Raw genomic sequence first — 17500 nt, forward strand, 5'->3', positions numbered from 1 at the left:
TGTTTAGGAGCTGTTCTGGCTGCTTTGTGTGTTTGATGTCCCGTTGACGTTTCTTGCGGGCAAGCCAAGACGCTGGCTGATCCCCTCTGCACAAAGTACACGTTGCTTTTGCCTCTCGTGGGAGGTGATAACACAGGTCTGCGATGAGAAAATTATTTCAGATTTTTATAATGATTCCTATGTTATTTGTTGTGGTGAATACAGAAAATAATTGTGAAAAAATTCCTGTGTATACCCACAAATCACAAGCTCAATATTTACTTTTAAGGTGTTTTTAACATAGATACAAACTATAACCTATCCATAAAATCTAAATAATAAGTTTAAAGTATAATATTTCTAGCCTAATAAGTAAACTTGCTAATGCAATCAGTCAAAATTTAGGTATCCCTCACTATACTGCCTTTCTTTTGTTAAAAAGACCTGTGTGGTAAAACTGGTAGAATCCGGTTCATGCCAGATTTGCTGCCATTACGCTGTCTGTGTCAGCATCTCTTACACTCTTTCTCCCTGCCCCTCCACCCATTGTCTGCTCTCCACTGGAAGGTCAAGCTAATGTCAGTGTGGATCCAACCACTTGGCTGAGCTTATTTCCATTGTTTCTTCGTTGAAGTGAAATTTAGTTTTGTATTGATAATGGCTTCTAGAGGTTGTGTGATCTCTCCTGTTTGTTGCTGCTATATTTGTGGGGCTTCGACTGTTAAAAAGCAACAGAGATGTATTTCTGATTTGGTTAAAAAGGTACACTTTGCCTGCTTTGGTATGAAACTGGGCGTTCAAGAGAAACCATGGGCACCTCTCGAATTGTGTTCTGTGTGTATAGAAGAACTGAGACCATGGTTTCAAGGTGAGAAGAAATCATTTTGTTTTGCGAATACCTATGATTGGCAGTGAACAGGAAAATCAGAGTGAAGATTGTTATTTCTGCTTTTGCTATGTGCAAGGTTTTAACCTGAAAAATAAGCAGATTTTGTATCTGATGATTCCCTCAAGTAGGCTCCCTGTTCCTCATAGGCTTCATTTACCTGTAACTTGTCCTCCAGCTACACTTAAAACATTTTAGATAACGTTGTTCAGTTGTCTCCAGGCAGTGATGACGATGACAATGATAGTGGTTATGAGACCCCCAACACTGAGCCAAAATGCTTCACACAGTCGGAACTAAATTATTTGGTTAGAGACTTCCAAAGGATTCAACGAAGGTTTTAGGCCTAGGTTGAAAGAATAAGGATTGTTGCCTCCTGGAACATCACAAAAAGAGTTTGTGGTTTTTTCTACCGAGTGAGTGACCTCGTTCTTGGTGCTAAAGCTCCTGGCTTGATGGAGACATTCAGAATCAAACACGAACCCGATGAATGGAGACTTTTCAATGATTCCTCCAAAAGACGCCTGAAAGATGGCCTTCTGCACAGTGGCAACCAATATGCACCTGCACGAGTAGGACATTAAGTTCATTTCAAAGAATGTTATGAGAAACTTGAGTTGGTCCTTAGCAAGCTTAAGTAAACTGATCACAAATGGACCGTTTGTGGGGGTCTGAAAGTGATATCTATGCTACTAGGCCAACAGAATGACTACACAAAGTTCCCCTGCTTCCTCTGTGAATGGGATAGATGTGCACGTTAACAACACTACGTTAAAACTCAATAAGTCGTAAGAAAAATTTTGGTTCCTGGTGTTAAGAACGTTGAAGAGGAGAGTTTAGTGGATCGTAAATGGATTTTACTCCGTCATTTCACATCAGCTTGGGACTGGTGAGACAATTCGTCGAAGTATTGCCTAGAGAAGGAGAATGTTTTAAATTTATTTGTGAGCAATGCCCCGGCCTCTCTGAGACAAAACATAAAGAAGGCATATTTGTTGAGCCTAATACGAGAAAACTTACGAAGGATGAAAATTTCGAGTTGAAAATGGAAAAGCAAGTAAGTCTTTTAAAGAAGTGGTAACCTGCTTTTAAGGAAATAAAATTTCCAAATTACAAGAATATTGTTGCCAGTCTGTTAACTAACGACAAACTGTTGGTCTGCGATATGGGTGTTAAAGTTCATTTCCTTCATTCTTATCTGAACTATTTTCTTGGAGACCTTGGATCCATCAGTTAAGGACCAGGAGAAAGATTCCATCAAGACATAAAAGAAATGGTACAGATGTATCAAGGACAGTGGGATGTGAACATGATGGATGACTACTGTTGGAGGTTACAAAGAGAAAATCCTCAACTCCACAGCAGGAAAAGTACAAAAAGAAGTTGGGAAGGAGAAACGTTACTACAAAGATTTTTACAGTGTTGTAAAAAGGCGTTGAAACGTCCCCTTAGAACAATTATACATGACTGTTCCTAAACTGACACACAATATTTTTAGCGCAACGCAATCTGACTTTCAATAATCCCTACAAAACAATGGCCCTGACTAACATTAACCTATACCTTTCACAAATCACTTACCTCACAAAAATCTTCGTTACTCGAACTACTGCAATACAGCGAGCGCCACTACTGCCAGCAAAATAAAAGATTCAAACTACTGAAGGCACTAACTACTGATAGGCATAGTTAGCAAATGAAAGATTTTAATAGAGAACAAAGAATGTATTTACCTTAATAATCATAATATATATAGCAGTTCATGACATCAATTTTTACAAATTTCAAAACTCCGCCATCTCTCTCCCCACATCCACCACTGGTGGCGGCTCACCTCCAACTGTGCAACGCTACGCGCTGTTCAAATCCAGCTGCCCAACACTACAATGGCAGACAACAATGCAAACTAGCCACAGACTGCACACAGCACAGCCAGTGATTTTCATACAGAGTGCTACGAAACGTTGCCAATAAGAAAACATAAACAGCCTACTTACAGCGTTATCAACTATAATCACTCTATGCTTAGTCCGCCCCGAAAGCTGAATGATCAGCGGGACGAATTGCCGTCCTATGGGCCCGGGTTCGATTCCCGGCTGGGTCGGAGATTTTCTCCTTTCAGGGACTAGGTGTTCTGCTGTCTTCATCATCATTTCATACCCATGAGGCCCGCAGGTTGCCCAATGTGGCGTCGAATGTAATAAGACCTGCACCAAGGCGGTCGGATCTGCCTCGCAAGGGGCCTCCCGCCCAACGACACCAAACACTCATTTCATTTCCACTCTATGCTTAAGATTTACATATGTTTAATGTGGCTTAATAACACTGTACATAAATAATACTAATATAAAAATAGCCTTTTTAGTTTGCTCCTAAAAGTTTTACCTCATTTTGTAGACAAACCTCATTTGATAGAAAAAAAACCGATATCATTTCTGAAATCAGCGCCAAAAACCACATAAAAATAAGTTATCACAATTAAAACAATTTCCAAAACAATTTTTTTTTGTAGACCTGTGTAATCCATGGATTCATGACGGCCTACCATGAACGTTTCACGGTTCTTGCCGTTAGCCAATACTAAATTCTCGAATCGTCTGCTGTTGCCTTTTCTTCCACTGTGTGCGGTTCTTCTTACTGTAGCCGAGTTTTTGTGTCGGATAGTTCCCAAATTTAGTAAGTTTTACGTATTTCTCTAGTGAGACTGCGTAGAATGACAGTGGTTTTAAGATACTCGTCAAACCCGCTTTCACATGCGCGACTGTGCTACTAAGGAGCTCTAACCACTTCTTGGGCCTTCGTGACATTCACCACCTCTATGAAGTATGAAATACACCGTCACGTTATTAGAACAAACAATAAAACAAACAGATCAATACACCACTCTCAATTTTATTGGTATGAGGAAGATGGGCCGAAACCTCACGAAACTAGGTTACTACCTGTAGCACTTGTCAGTAGCAAACACCGTATTCGTCTAAAACAGGTGGGAATCATCTTCAACGTACTTACATTTCCTAGGACGACGTCCATGACACACGCGGGCGTCTTTGTATAATAACTTTAGTGAACAAGAATACTCATAGCTGCTAAGCTTGAAGTAAATGGAAAACAAAGGCTATTACCCTATGTTATCAGTAGTAAAAAGCACAAATATAGACGTTACTCCTAAATGTAGTCCTAGGAAAAGTAAATACGTTGCAGCTGATTACCTTCTAGTACGACGTTCGTTAATGATTCTGCAGTAAGCACGAACCTACTTTCGTAAATTTTTGCAACATCTGTCCCATAACTTCAAAATTAGTTAAAGATGCTTCATTTGTCTCGTTGTTTTATGATAGGTTTCGCACTTTATAAGAGAGTGTATGTGACAAAGGCAGACACGAGCCATAAATCAATGGTTCCCAATCTGCGGCAGTTTCTCCCTGAGGGATAAAATATAATTTTCTGAGGGGTAAAATATAAAGATTCAGTTGGAGACACAGTTTGGTTTACTGATGGGTCGCAAACAGAAGAAGGTGCTGAGGTCGGGCTACGTGTGGTACAGCGTAGACAACAGAGAGAGCACTCTCGCTAGCAAAGCTAGTCTCGATATTCCCCACACATGCAACGAGGATCATGGCATCGGCATTCTTTCAAGCCAAGCAGCCCTGAAATTTCTGTAAGCCATTGCAACGATATGAAACATCATTAGAAAATGATTTGGATCCCTTGAAAGACTAGGGGAGAGCAACAGGTTACACCTGCTGTGGGTGTCTGGTCAGTGAGGAATTAGTGGCAGGACAGCTGATAGGCTGGCCAACCCAGGAGTGACAACGCTATTTGTTGGACCGGAACCTGTCCTAAACATCACTAAGCCGATGGAAAAATCAAATCTGCTTAGCTGGGTTGGGTGTCAGCGTGCAGAATATTACATACAGAACCAAAAACAAGAGAATGGTAAGCTAATGACACCGAAAATATGTTTCAATAATAGTTCCGTAATTCTTAGATTGAAGAGGAGACAGATTAATCTCGTTGTAGGACTATTGACTGCACGCGTGAAATTCAAGGAACACCTTCACACTATGGACGCAAGGGAAAAAGCCCCTAAAGTGAAACCGCACCACATCTTATTTTTCAATGCGAAGTAGTGGAGACCAAAAGACAGAATATTTGGATCAATAAGCCCTGGAAAAACTGTACTAAAGAACCAGTAAAGGACCCTCTACTACTCCTTAAGGTCGCTAGCTAGCTTTGCTATACGGAAAAGAAATCGCACAATAAATTCAGCTTCTGTGCGAGCAACTGTGTCTAAGATCACTGATGTCTTGTCCCCCTGTGTAAACCAATCAGTCAGTCAATCAATCAAACAAGATCAGCAGAGAGCCTGAAATACTACCTTAGGGTGCGTCGGATGTCACTTGTGTTACACTAGAAAACTTATGTTTTGAACTATGGCCTTTCCGAGACGCTATCACGAATACAGTCGCACGACTGAGAATTACTCGATAGAGATGCAATTTTATTAGAAGCTGCTTTTGAGGAAAGGTGTCAAAAACTGTCTGGAAAACTAGAAATATGAAATAAACTTGAGGTCCCTCTGTCGATGGAACTCATTGGACTGACATTTAAATACTTGAAATAAAATAAATATTCCTACGGCTGGACCATAAACACGCTCTAAGACACACAATTAAATACATAAACAATTAAATTAAAATATATCAAAAGAAAAGAAGCATAAGGTAGGCCAGGAGCCGACCAGTTTCTTCACGAATAGCAAACATCGGATATTAACAAAGACATGGATGAATCAATATATTTATAAGCATGCTGCTACGGTTTTTTCGTGCAACTGTGGAGTTCTTATGGCCTGACGCTATCGATAGTAATCGGCCACTTTGAGCTCCAATAACTCATGTACTATTCAAGTTACATGCCTGTAATTTATACCAATTTAGGTTTACACTAACAGCTTTCTAAAGACAAGGCGATCGACAAAATCGGATGGAACGTTTATATTTTGGAAATTCGTTACTGGGTGTTACTTGTATAATTTACCGTCCAATACTAAACTTTAAACTAATAAAGATATTGAAAATCTGATTACACCATCAGAATCGTCGTGCGAATAGTAGTAATGTATATGTTTCTCTTTTTGAGGTATCATGATTCATCTGGCTACTATTAATTTCTATACGAACTGTGAAATGTCTGCCATTAAGGCTTCACAAGGTCCGCCATCTTTGGCATTCCCAACATTTCTCCTTCATCGACACAAAGCACCGTTCTCGTCACAGCGGAATTCCCAGCCACGCGGCTGGACCATGCGCTGGGGCTACCCCTCTCGTCCGGCTAACGTTTGCCACCACGTGTTTGCTGCCGGGCCCCGCCTTTGACGAGAGTCTTGTGCGGCCGCCCCAATTCCGAACATATAATATTTCCAGAGCGCCACAACTCGCCCGTTACCTCACAAGTTATTTTATCGTCGTTTTTTAACAGTGTCTTGAATTGTTTCGTGTACCATGGACGATGTGTGCCGCCTCTTGCTGATTTACTTTGTATAATACTGTCAGCTGCCTCAATGATCTTCTTTAAGCCACATTTAGTCATAGAATGCAGGCTTTCACGGTAGGTATTTGCTAAACTGCTGATATTTGTTTTACTGGCATAAGGTCGTGGTCCAAGGCATGTTTCTGTGCCTAACGTGTTTCGTCTCCCAACGCTGGAGACGCCGTCAGAGGCTTCAGCGACACAGAAAGTAGCAGCAATATCAAAAAAGCTCAGCAAGCCCACTTGTTTATACCTGTCATTCTGACGGTCGGTTCGTGACGTCATCAAACCGCTGCCTAAGATCGCCGAGTCGCTCCAACGTACGTTACGGAGCTTGTAGCGCGGAGGAATTTTCCCTGCCTCTTTTATTTAACGCTAAGGCCCACAAGTCTTTCTGCAGTATCGCAGAAGGAACACCCACCTTCTCGTATTACGTGGTCTCTTTCTAACCCAGTGAGATGTTGATAATTACGTCTTTGTCGACTTAAGGGCTTGACCAACGTCAACTCACTACGCCCCGTCTCAAAGGTAACGAACGCTCGCGACCCTTACAGAGTAAATTTAAAGCAAAACGGATTTAATTCCTCCTAGTGGCACTACTAGTACCACTGTTATGTGACGGGGGCGCAAGTGGAATAGACATTATCTTTTACACTATAAACATGCCTATCAACATATGTTTACGTCGCAAAACTTCATCCTGGAGTTGCAGTTTTTTGACGTCATTTATGATAAGTAGGTCACTGCAACCACAAAGTACAAGCCTATCAGCTTTGACTGCCCAGATGAGTAAATCAGAGGCTACATTTTACACTTTCGTCCTCAGACTGTCACACGGCCTCCTTCCAGATCTGCTAAGCAAGTGGTCGATCCTGACTCTCATACAGCGCTCCTTTTTTCCCTTGTTATTTAGAGACACTTTTTATTGGCTGGAGCAATAAAAGGTACCCTCTGCCACACTCGTAGCAGAATATATAGCAGGAAAGTAAACGGACCTCTTGTAATCTCAAATGCTTTCCGCACCCTATTTTTGCGTATGTAGAGCGCTCAAGACTACCGAGGCGCGTATCGGGAAACTAATAGAATCATTATGCGGCCCCTTTTATGAGCGCCAGCTCTCGGCGAGTGCGATAATTAAGGTCCCTGTTGGTGGGTGGCACGCAGACAGCGCAGCGCGCAGCGGCACGCCCGTCAGCGGATGCTCTCGCGCTTTAATTAAAACCGCGCGCGGTCGCGGTCGTGGTCGCGGTCGCTGGCTCAGGGGGAATCCCCGAGCTGAGCTGCCCGCAGCCTGTTGGCTCATGCGCTGTTCGTCTGCGGCAAAAAACGCGCATGCGCGCTGCTCTGTCTGTGCCAAGCCCCTACAGCGAGTGGGCGCTCCACACGCTGCCAACTTTCGAACTGCGCAAAAAGCCGGCCAAAGGTTTGAAATCTCCTTCCGAGTGAAGTACAAGTTTCCCAGAATTTAATATAAGTTAGCTAGTTCCGCTTTGATCTGCAAACATTAATATTACTTCCTTGCAGTAGTTTCGCCCAAATTTTGTCGTCTGATGTTTATTTGAGGAAACTTATATGAGAAGGTAGACTTGGATATGATGTTTCTCCTCGTGAACAGCAACTAGATTGCTTTCCTTTAACACACTATATTATCTCTTCTGGTTTTTTCAAATGGCGGGCGGCGTTCATATTACATATGACAGCCGTCATACCCTAGTCTCTGTTTCCAAGTTCAAACGAACCCTACGTGAGGCACGAACTGAAGGCAGCATTACTGTTGTTTATAATCTAACATTCCCAAGTGTGAATAAACGCGCTTGAGAAAATTGGTGGATGTGTAGAGGGGGGAAAATAGTACAAAGTTTATTGACTTTTGTTTTTGCCCACTTACTTTTAAGTGGTAAAACACACCGCGAAAGGTAATTTCGCATACTAGCTTTGGGGAGAATATATTTGAAACGATGATATAATGTAATGCTTCTCATATAAATGTTAATAAGTAATTAAAGTTCCTGAAGAATGTAATCGAATTTTGTAATAATTTGAAATTTTGAGGAGTACCCCACCACAATTAATTAATTTTGAAAATGAAAAATTTTGCTGCAACCTCAATTAAAATAGCTTTCCATCTACTTACATGCATGTGTAATGAATCTGGTTTCTGAATTACAGTTTTTGGAAAATAAATTGCGCTCAGTGTGCTGCCACAGTATTTTCAACACAACTATTTATAATCTGAAAACATATCTTATTAGTGTGGTTATTTAATATACTTACATCTGTTTTATGTTGTAACACTAGAACAGCCGGAACTAGTACTATACTTAGAACCGCCGATGTGGTCAAAGTGACTACCATCTTTGTAAGTACATGCTGTGCTGTTTAATGTAAATATGAATGACCTTGATAACAATGTATCACTTTAATTACGTTCAATAACAGTATCATTGTATTTTACAACAGCAATGGGTACATAATATTACTAGTATTAAAGAACATAGTTCACAATATTTATTAACAACCATATTAATTGCTTTACAGTAGTCTTAAAATTAATAGAAATGAACCTTACTGCAGAAACTAAGTACCCATGAATATGTTAAGAGAAAGACCAATCATAAAATATGACCATAAATAGTACCTAATTCTACTTACAAGCATTACAAACTACTGTCTTTATTACTTTATATGTACACGGCCCACAAACAAATCTCTTGCATTTATTTACTGCACACTTCATTTGTCTTGTTTCTGCATGTCCTCATTTGGCATAGTTCTCTTACTTTCGCAGGAATTTCCGCTTATTCTCTTTCTTCATCACCACCGTCATTTTCTTCCTTCTCTTTTCCATCCCTTGGCATCCTTTCCTGATTACTTGGTTCCATATAGGTTCTGCGTAATTCTTCTGCTAGATTTAGGATGAAATTCCGCCTACTTATTTTGACCCTGTCACTAGACTGAAACTGATCCATGCGTTGATGACTGCTAAATCAAGGATATTGTGAAATACTTGTACAGGCCATCGACGAGTACCAGAGCGGACAGAATATTTCCTCGTCATCTGTTCCAAGACATCTACAGCAAATTTTGTGCTATTGTAGAAGCTCACTGTTTCGGGAAGGTGTTTCGAATTATTTTGTATTTCAACATCTGTGAGCATGGTGCTATACAGAAAAACATTTTTGTTTTTTTCCCTTGGTAAACAGTCAGCGTACCACCTCCTCTTTTCAAGAGAGCAGACGTATAAACAGGAATTTTTATTTTTTCATAGTGTTCGGAATTTCTTTTATTGCGCGGTTGATAGTGCCGACAAGACCAGTTTTCTCTTTTTCCAGTCTCTCTCCAAGTGTGACCGTATTGAAAAAATTATCAGTAATCACATTTCGCCCCTTATTGTGATATGGCGCTACCAACTTCATTACTATTTGTTCTGGAAGTTTCTCATTAGGTGCCCTCTGTTCGTTCTTTCCTACATAAGGGAACCCATTACAAAGATATTTTGTTTCTACATCCTCTAGAAGCCAGAATTTGATTCCGAATTTATCAGGCTTATTCGGCATATTTTGCAAATACGGACACCTGGTTCTGCTGGGGAAAAGTTGTTCGTCCACAGTGACATTTGATCCGGGTATGTAATTCAACTGACAGGTTTCTATAATATGGTTCCAAGTGGTTGATATAATTGCAAATTTGTCACTTTTCAAACGTCCCGACCGTGTATTGTTTTCATCAAAACGCAGATATTTCAAAATTTCTCGAAACCTGTTTCTGCTCATTGTGTCAGTGAAAAATTCGGCTCCCCACTTTTTCGACCACAACTCATCTACTTCAATACATCTGGCACCTAGTGCACCACGAACATATAATAAAGCAAGAAATGCATCTAATTCTTCTAAATGCCAACTCCAGGAACCATTTGCAAGAAGCCGTTGTGCCTCTCCTTCTGTGCATTTCTTTATGTGTTTCAACATTGATTGATCAACTAAAAGGCGCCAGGCACTCGAAACATTATAATTTGAGATGTGCCGCTTTGCGTGTGGAGTAGGTCCCCGTGTTTCTTTCAATATATTCTGCTGACCTATCCTACCTGGAGTAGTAACACCGAAGTCTGCTACAGTCCACTCCGTGATCCCGTCCTTCCCCAGGAGTTTAGAGCCAGGCTCTGGAAGTAAACCCTCACTTCGTTCTCCGCTTCTACGTCGAGTCTGTATTGGTCCACTTAACAATGTTTATATTACTGCTTGATCCTGGTTCAACAACTGCTTGAGGAAAGAGACAATTAGAAAGCTACAACTCATTATAAAGATAACATACCACACAATAAAATAGCAGTAACAGAAGTAGCAGTACAAGTGCCAGCTCTATTATAATAGTGATCATTATTCATATAGTAACAATAATAATAATAATAATATAAGTGAATGTAAATTACCTTCATTTTCAGTCTCGGAGCTGTCACTCTCCACATTAGTGACAGGTTGTTAATCTTTATCTGTAGAATCTTACACAAGGTCCTCAACTTCAGGATAATTTTCAGCATCCGATTCATACAAAAGTGTGACAATTTCTTCATCTGAAAATGGCCGTGGCCGTGGTTTGTATCGCTGTGACATCTGAGCCGTGTCTACTGCTCTGAGACCAGTACTCAAATAATCAGTCTTTTTCATGCGAAACCCAACAGCAAACAATAAATGACATATTGCATCGTTGAGCTTTTAAATTAAAACAATGCGAATAAACTTCAGTAACCAACATATTTAGTACATTCTTAATGAGTGCTAAGAATAAATCCAGGGAGTGACGCAAAGAATCTTTAAATAATCTGTTTGAAATATACATGTAATGTGGTCAAAGTGACCACTCGGCGGTTTTAAGTATAAGTAGTCATTCAAAAAAAGCTAATGAAGATAAAATAAATATTGGACTATTTATATCATCTACATAAACATTTAGGAAAACAACTGCATAGATTAGAAATTGACCGAATAATAACATGTTAAAATATAAAAAGGGGTCAAAATGACCACTCGGCGGTCGTAGTGTTAAAGTTTTTTTTTACGTTTTAATTCATTATTTTAGTGTGTCGTTTCACATACATGCACTTTGTTAACTGAAAATTATAAATAGTTCATTAGTACGAACAAAATCATTACAATACTGATAATCTGTAAATAAATGCTTAAAATATAAAATTTTACTACACCATGCATGTAAAATGAACGAAATTTCTTCACATAGTGTACATAAACAATATAAAACAAAATTCTGCAGAGTTTCAAATTGTCATGGTTGATCCTTTAAAGTCCATGATTTATATCAGGCATAATTAAGTACATTAGGAAGCCTTAGCGAAAAGAATTGATTGTGTACTAGAGACTACAGCTTAATAATTATACTGTTTCTCACGTGGAAATTGACATATAAATTATTCAATAGAACCAGATCTGAAAATGTTCTCACAATATTCTTCCCTGTTAGTCTAACTCGTATTTCAGATATCTCCAGTATCAATTTCTTCGAGAATAAATATTTTGTCAAACTTTCCGATATAAAATCCTGAGCGCGACTACTAGTTTTCGTATGTGTTATAGGAACCTATTACGACCTTAGCAACACATATTTGACAAGGGGACCACAAGGCTACCGGATTTTCGTAATTGTTTATGTTCATTGTACGTCAGCTTCAGATTTCTATCATTAAATCCCAAAAATTGTTGTATGTAATTCGAAAAATTCTCGAGGAAATCAACTTTTAGACTTTCAGACCGTCTTTATTATGCCAAATCAAAGCCGATCTTCTCGACAGGCCGTCTGCTTCTGTGGCTGAATGCTCTCCTGCTGCTTACTAGGGGTTCTAGATTCGAATCTCGGCTGTTTTAAGCTTTTAAATATGGGTACTTGTCCTGCTAATAATTACGCGAAGTTTAAAGCACAGGAAAGTGTCGGGTACCGTAACGTCGGTGAACCGAACGATCATTTAACTGACTAGTTACTCGTTTCGCACCCGCGTCCCCGTTCCTGCAATATTCTTGGAATGCCCCTCCCCCCACGGCACCCAGGTGACGACCCGACGAAAATAGTTACCTTTGGGACTTTGTTCTAAAAGTAAACTTGTTGTCTTTTCTGTAAGAGATCAACAGTAGCAAGTTGTGTAATGGCCACAAGGTTGGTAAAAGCATTAAAAGTTCTATATCTAAGATTCATTCTAATGACAGATCGACAAGTTCTAAGATTATGAAACTCTTCACGAACGGATCGACAAGATGTAAAATTATGAAACTTGTCACGGACTCGGATATAGATTATGCTGTTTACATATGGTTCCATTCTATGTCAAAAGGAATTTCACCTCTGAAGATTTTGAAGAGTTGTCATTGTTTAAAGCAAGCTGTTTAAAGCACTTTACGTCAAAACACAGCACTCATGATCTTCAAATACGAGGAGAAAACCCGTCTGCTGATTCTTCAGCGGCTGTCTTTCAAAATTAAACTGAACGGTATAATATGCTTTGGCCCTTACTAGCGGTTAGGATTGGCGACTTGGTCAGCTGATCGGTTCAACGATCTTCCTATTGTTATTGGTTCAGAGTTAATATACAGGGTGATTATAATTAAAGACAAACTTTCAAAACGCTGTACAAATAACACCACTGGTAAGAAGGGCGTCAAATTGCAACGGAATACTATTGGAGAATATTCCGTTGCAATTTGACACCATTCTTACCAGTGCTGTTATTTGTACAGCGTTTGAATGTTTTGAAGAGTCCGCGGCTCGTGGTCTTGCGGTAGCGTTCTCGCTTCCCGCGCACGGGGTCCCGGGTTCGATTCCTGTCGGGGTCTTTCATCATCATTTCATCCTCATTCACTCGCAAGTCGCCGTAGTGGCGTTAAAGAACTTGTGGAGCGGCGGCCGAACCGCCCCGCGAGGGGTCTTCCGGCCACCAATATCATACGCTCATTTTTTCACTATTGGATAAAGGGCAAAACGTACGGCAGAAGCAATATAAATAGTTACTAAATGTATCAATAGATGGAGCTGTAAGGATCTTAATTTAATTAATAGTGGTCGTCTACAAATGATAAATGAATCATACAACAAGGTCTAAGGTGTACGTTTGACGTTAAACAAACTGTACTGCTCAGTGTGTACTGGTGTACAAGGTTAGGTTAGTGTTGTTTAACGTCCCGTCGACAACGAGGTCATTAGAGACGGAGCGCAAGCTCGGGTTAGGGAAGGACGGGGAAGGAAATCGGCCGTGCCCTTTCAAAGGAACCATCCCGGCATTTGCCTGAAACGATTTAGGGAAATCACGGAAAACCTAAATCAGGATGGCTGGAGACGGGATTGAACCGTCGTCCTCCCGAATGCGAGTCCAGTGTGCTAACCACTGCGCCACCTAGCTCGGTGGTGGTGTACAAGTGTGATACCCATCCAGCACAGCAAGGTCATATCACACCGGATGGGAAAAATCGGTTTATAATTGTACTAAGGCGAGAAACCGCTAAAAAAGCATCAATCACATGGGTTTTTAATTGTTCTGAGGCCAAAAACCACATAACAAGCGTTAATCAAAATCAAATCGAATTATTAATTTCCGTGTGACTGGCGTCAAACATGTTCAATATGCTGTCCACCGTTTTCTGCAACAAGTTGAAATCGAGAAATAGCATGTTCCACAACTAATCGAAGTGTTCCCGTGGTCACGTTCAGAATGTGTTGCGTAATGTGTGCCTTCAATGCTGATAAGTTTGCAATCGGAACACTGAACACAATATCTTTCACATATCCCCACAGCCAGAAGTCACACGGATTAAGATCAGGTGGTCGGGACTGCCAGGCTGTAGTAAAACGGAGGCTGATAGTTCTAGCATTTCATGAATGGCACTTCAGCAGTTGCATAACTGGATTTGCAATGTGCGTACGTGCGCCATCTCACATATAAACTATTCCATCCACACATCGACGCTGTTCGAGAGCTGGAATGAAGTGGCTACGCAAAAGAAAATGTTGGGGGGAAGGCTGACCAAAGATTGCCTTTTATTGGCAGGACACTTAGAAAATGTAACAGATCTACTAAGGAGACTGCCTACATCACGCATCTCGATCCTCTTTTAGGATACTGCTGCGCAGTGTGGGATCCTTACCAGATAGGAGTGACGGATTATATCGAAAAAGTTCAAAGAAAGGCAGCACGTTTTGTGTTATCGCGAAATATGGGAGAGAGTGTCACAGAAATGATACAGCATTTAGGCTGGAAATCATTAAAAGAAAGGCGCTTCTCGTTGTGACGGAATCTTCCCACGAAATTCCAATCACCAACTTTCTCCTCCAATTGCGAAAATGTTTTGTTGACACCGACCTACATAGGGAGGAACGATCACCACGAGAAAATTAGGGAAATCAGAGTTCGTACAGAAAGATATAGGTGTTCATTCCTCCCGTGTGCTATACGGCTATACGAGATTGGAATAATAGAGAATTGCGAAGGTGGTTCGATGAACTCTCTGCCAGGAACCTGAAGGTGATTTGCAGAGTATCCATGTAAATGTAGAAGACACTCATAACACCTACCAGTGACGATACAAGTGGCAGGACGAGAAGCACCTGTCCCTTCGAAAAAATATGACCCTATGATAGATGATGCCGTAAATCCGCACTATACTTCGACCTTTTCGGGATGAAGTGGTACTGGTTGATTTGCTTGTGGATTTTCCGTTGCCCATATTCGACAATTCTGTGTATTGACATATCCTGTCAGAGGGAAATGGGCTTCGTCCCTCCTCAGCATCTTCCACGGCCAATCATTGTCCACTTCCATGCAAGCAAGAAATTCTAAGGCAAAGGTATCTCTTTCCGGCAGGTCAATAGGAAGCAACACGTGCACACGGGTAATTTTGAATGGATAGCAAAGAAGAATGTTTCGTAGGATTTTACGCACTGTGCTCACGGGTATGTCCAGTGTTCGGGCAGTTCTCCGTGCACTACACGTTTGCACACCACCACTCGTCTCCTCATGAACTGCTGTGGCCACTGCTTCCACTGACGTCGAATCAATTAGTTTCCTCCCCCTACCAGGTTGCACACCAAAATAACTCGTCTTTTCGAATTTCCGAAACATTTTCTCCAGACCCACGGCAGTTATCGGACCAATGCCTGTTTTCAAACCTTTCAGTGACCGGAACTTCTGCAGGGCGACGTGTGCTCAATCATCATTCTTGTAATACTGGTTTACAACCAGAGTGCAGTGCTGGATTGAAACAGTCGTGGCGAACGCCGCAGACGCGAAAGGAGGAAAAGCCTTGTACCCGGCGTGTTTATACCAAATTCAATGGGTCGTGCGTATGATGACAGGTGTATGGGTCGTGCGTATGATGACAGTCGTTTTCAGTTATGGTTTCTGACACATCCATCTCCATCTATTAATCAATTTTCACAGTATTATTTTTCTTCCGCCATACGTTTTACGCCATCTCCGATACTATTCCGTTGCTATTTGACGTCACTCTGACCAGTAGTGTTATTTCTACGATTGGAGAGTTTAACTATAATCATGCTGTATATCACGAAGCATCGCGTTTCGCCTGCACGAGCGAAATATTTAGTCCTTGAATTAGAGTTGCTCTATGGCGAGAGAAGAAATGTAAGAAAATCGGTATGTGACCGGACTTTGTGGCGACATAGGGTAACGAGAGGACGTGTATGAAGTGCGTGCAATGAAACGGTCATTGTTAGCCGCCGATTGCAGAATTTGTTTTATATTAGATTCACAAGAGATATGTAACCTTTGGCCTATTTACTTTTCATCAAAAGATGCAGTGATGGCTGTAATGTACGTCAAGCTCGTATAAGATTTCGAACATTTGGTGGTCGATGTTTCTGTAGACCTGCTTCAATAACATGGTCAAAAGCATAGAGAAAGTTTTCTCTGATAAACGAACTCATTTCACTGGCACAAAATCGTCGAATGACCAAATGCGATGGGCAGATCCCAGTCCGAGAAGTTCCTATAGAAGTTTCCTTCCTCTTACATTTAAAGAATTTTGCAGGTGAGTGTCGGAGTCGGCAGCTGTTTCTACACCACGAGAGTAGCTTGCCTAACTGTACGAAATAATGTACGCTGTCGGAGTAGTCGACGCGGCTCTGGAAATTGATATTGTCCTTCACAGACATACAAACACTACACACACTAGTTAAATAACAACGAGCTTCAATTACCAGCTTAAAAACATTAATTTCTTCTTTTAAGCCATAATATAATAGCGACGTACCGTGGGAGTAACATCATTCTCTTTGAAACGTTTACAATGCTGTCAGAGCCGATGTCCTTAAGATAGGTTTGCTAAGAAGAAACCTTGATTTACGTAGTGGATGAGCAGCACCTGGTTCTAAAATACGCAAGATTCGTATTACTGCTTTCGGTTTTGCTAATGCTGTTGGTAGCCACGATTTCCTATGCCTGTCATTGGTAAATGTGAGAAACGGCGTTGTTTCAGACACGGTAATATGTATGCGGAGTCTACTGTTAACATAAAACGAGTGGCTAAATGGATAGTACGATTTTCAAAGAATGGTTTGTGCAAGTACTTGTACCCTCCGTAAAACCTCATCAGTCAATGTATGGAAAAAGGAAGAAAACATTACTGCTCCTTGACAACGCTCCAACTCGTCCCCAATGTTATACGCCAAAAAAATATTATTAATATTTTCAAACTGCATCCCGGAAAGGAAATGTTACGTTACTTGTTGTCGGGAAGAGAACACGAGGGAGGAGAAAGTTTGTTAAGAAATCATAAAAGTATTTATTTGAAAGACGCGTCTTACATGATAGGGCCGGCCGCTGCGGCGGAGCGGTTCTAGGCGCTTCATTCCGGAACCGCGCGACTGCTACGGCGCAGGTTCCAATCCGGCCTCACGAATGGATGTGTGTGATGTCATTAGGTTGGTTAGGTTTAAGTAAATTTAAGTTCTAGGGGACTGATGACCTCAGATGTTAAGTTCCATAGTTCTAAGAGCCATTTGAACCATTTGAACATGATAGGAACAGCATGGAATAGCGGCAACTAACAGAATTTGAAGAAAGCCTGCCAAAGAATTTTAGGTATA

General features: G+C 40.9%; 1 non-coding gene across 1 annotated transcript; it reads right to left on the minus strand.

Moving 5' to 3' along the window:
* Positions 1-13726: 13726 nt before the first annotated feature.
* Trnaa-cgc (transfer RNA alanine (anticodon CGC)) lies at positions 13727-13799 on the minus strand. Its single transcript has one exon. It is a non-coding gene; the product is annotated as a tRNA-Ala (tRNA).
* Between the last annotated feature and the right edge of the window lie 3701 nt (positions 13800-17500).

This window comes from Schistocerca cancellata, chromosome 2, assembly GCF_023864275.1.
Source record: "Schistocerca cancellata isolate TAMUIC-IGC-003103 chromosome 2, iqSchCanc2.1, whole genome shotgun sequence".
Lineage (NCBI taxonomy): Eukaryota > Metazoa > Arthropoda > Insecta > Orthoptera > Acrididae > Schistocerca > Schistocerca cancellata.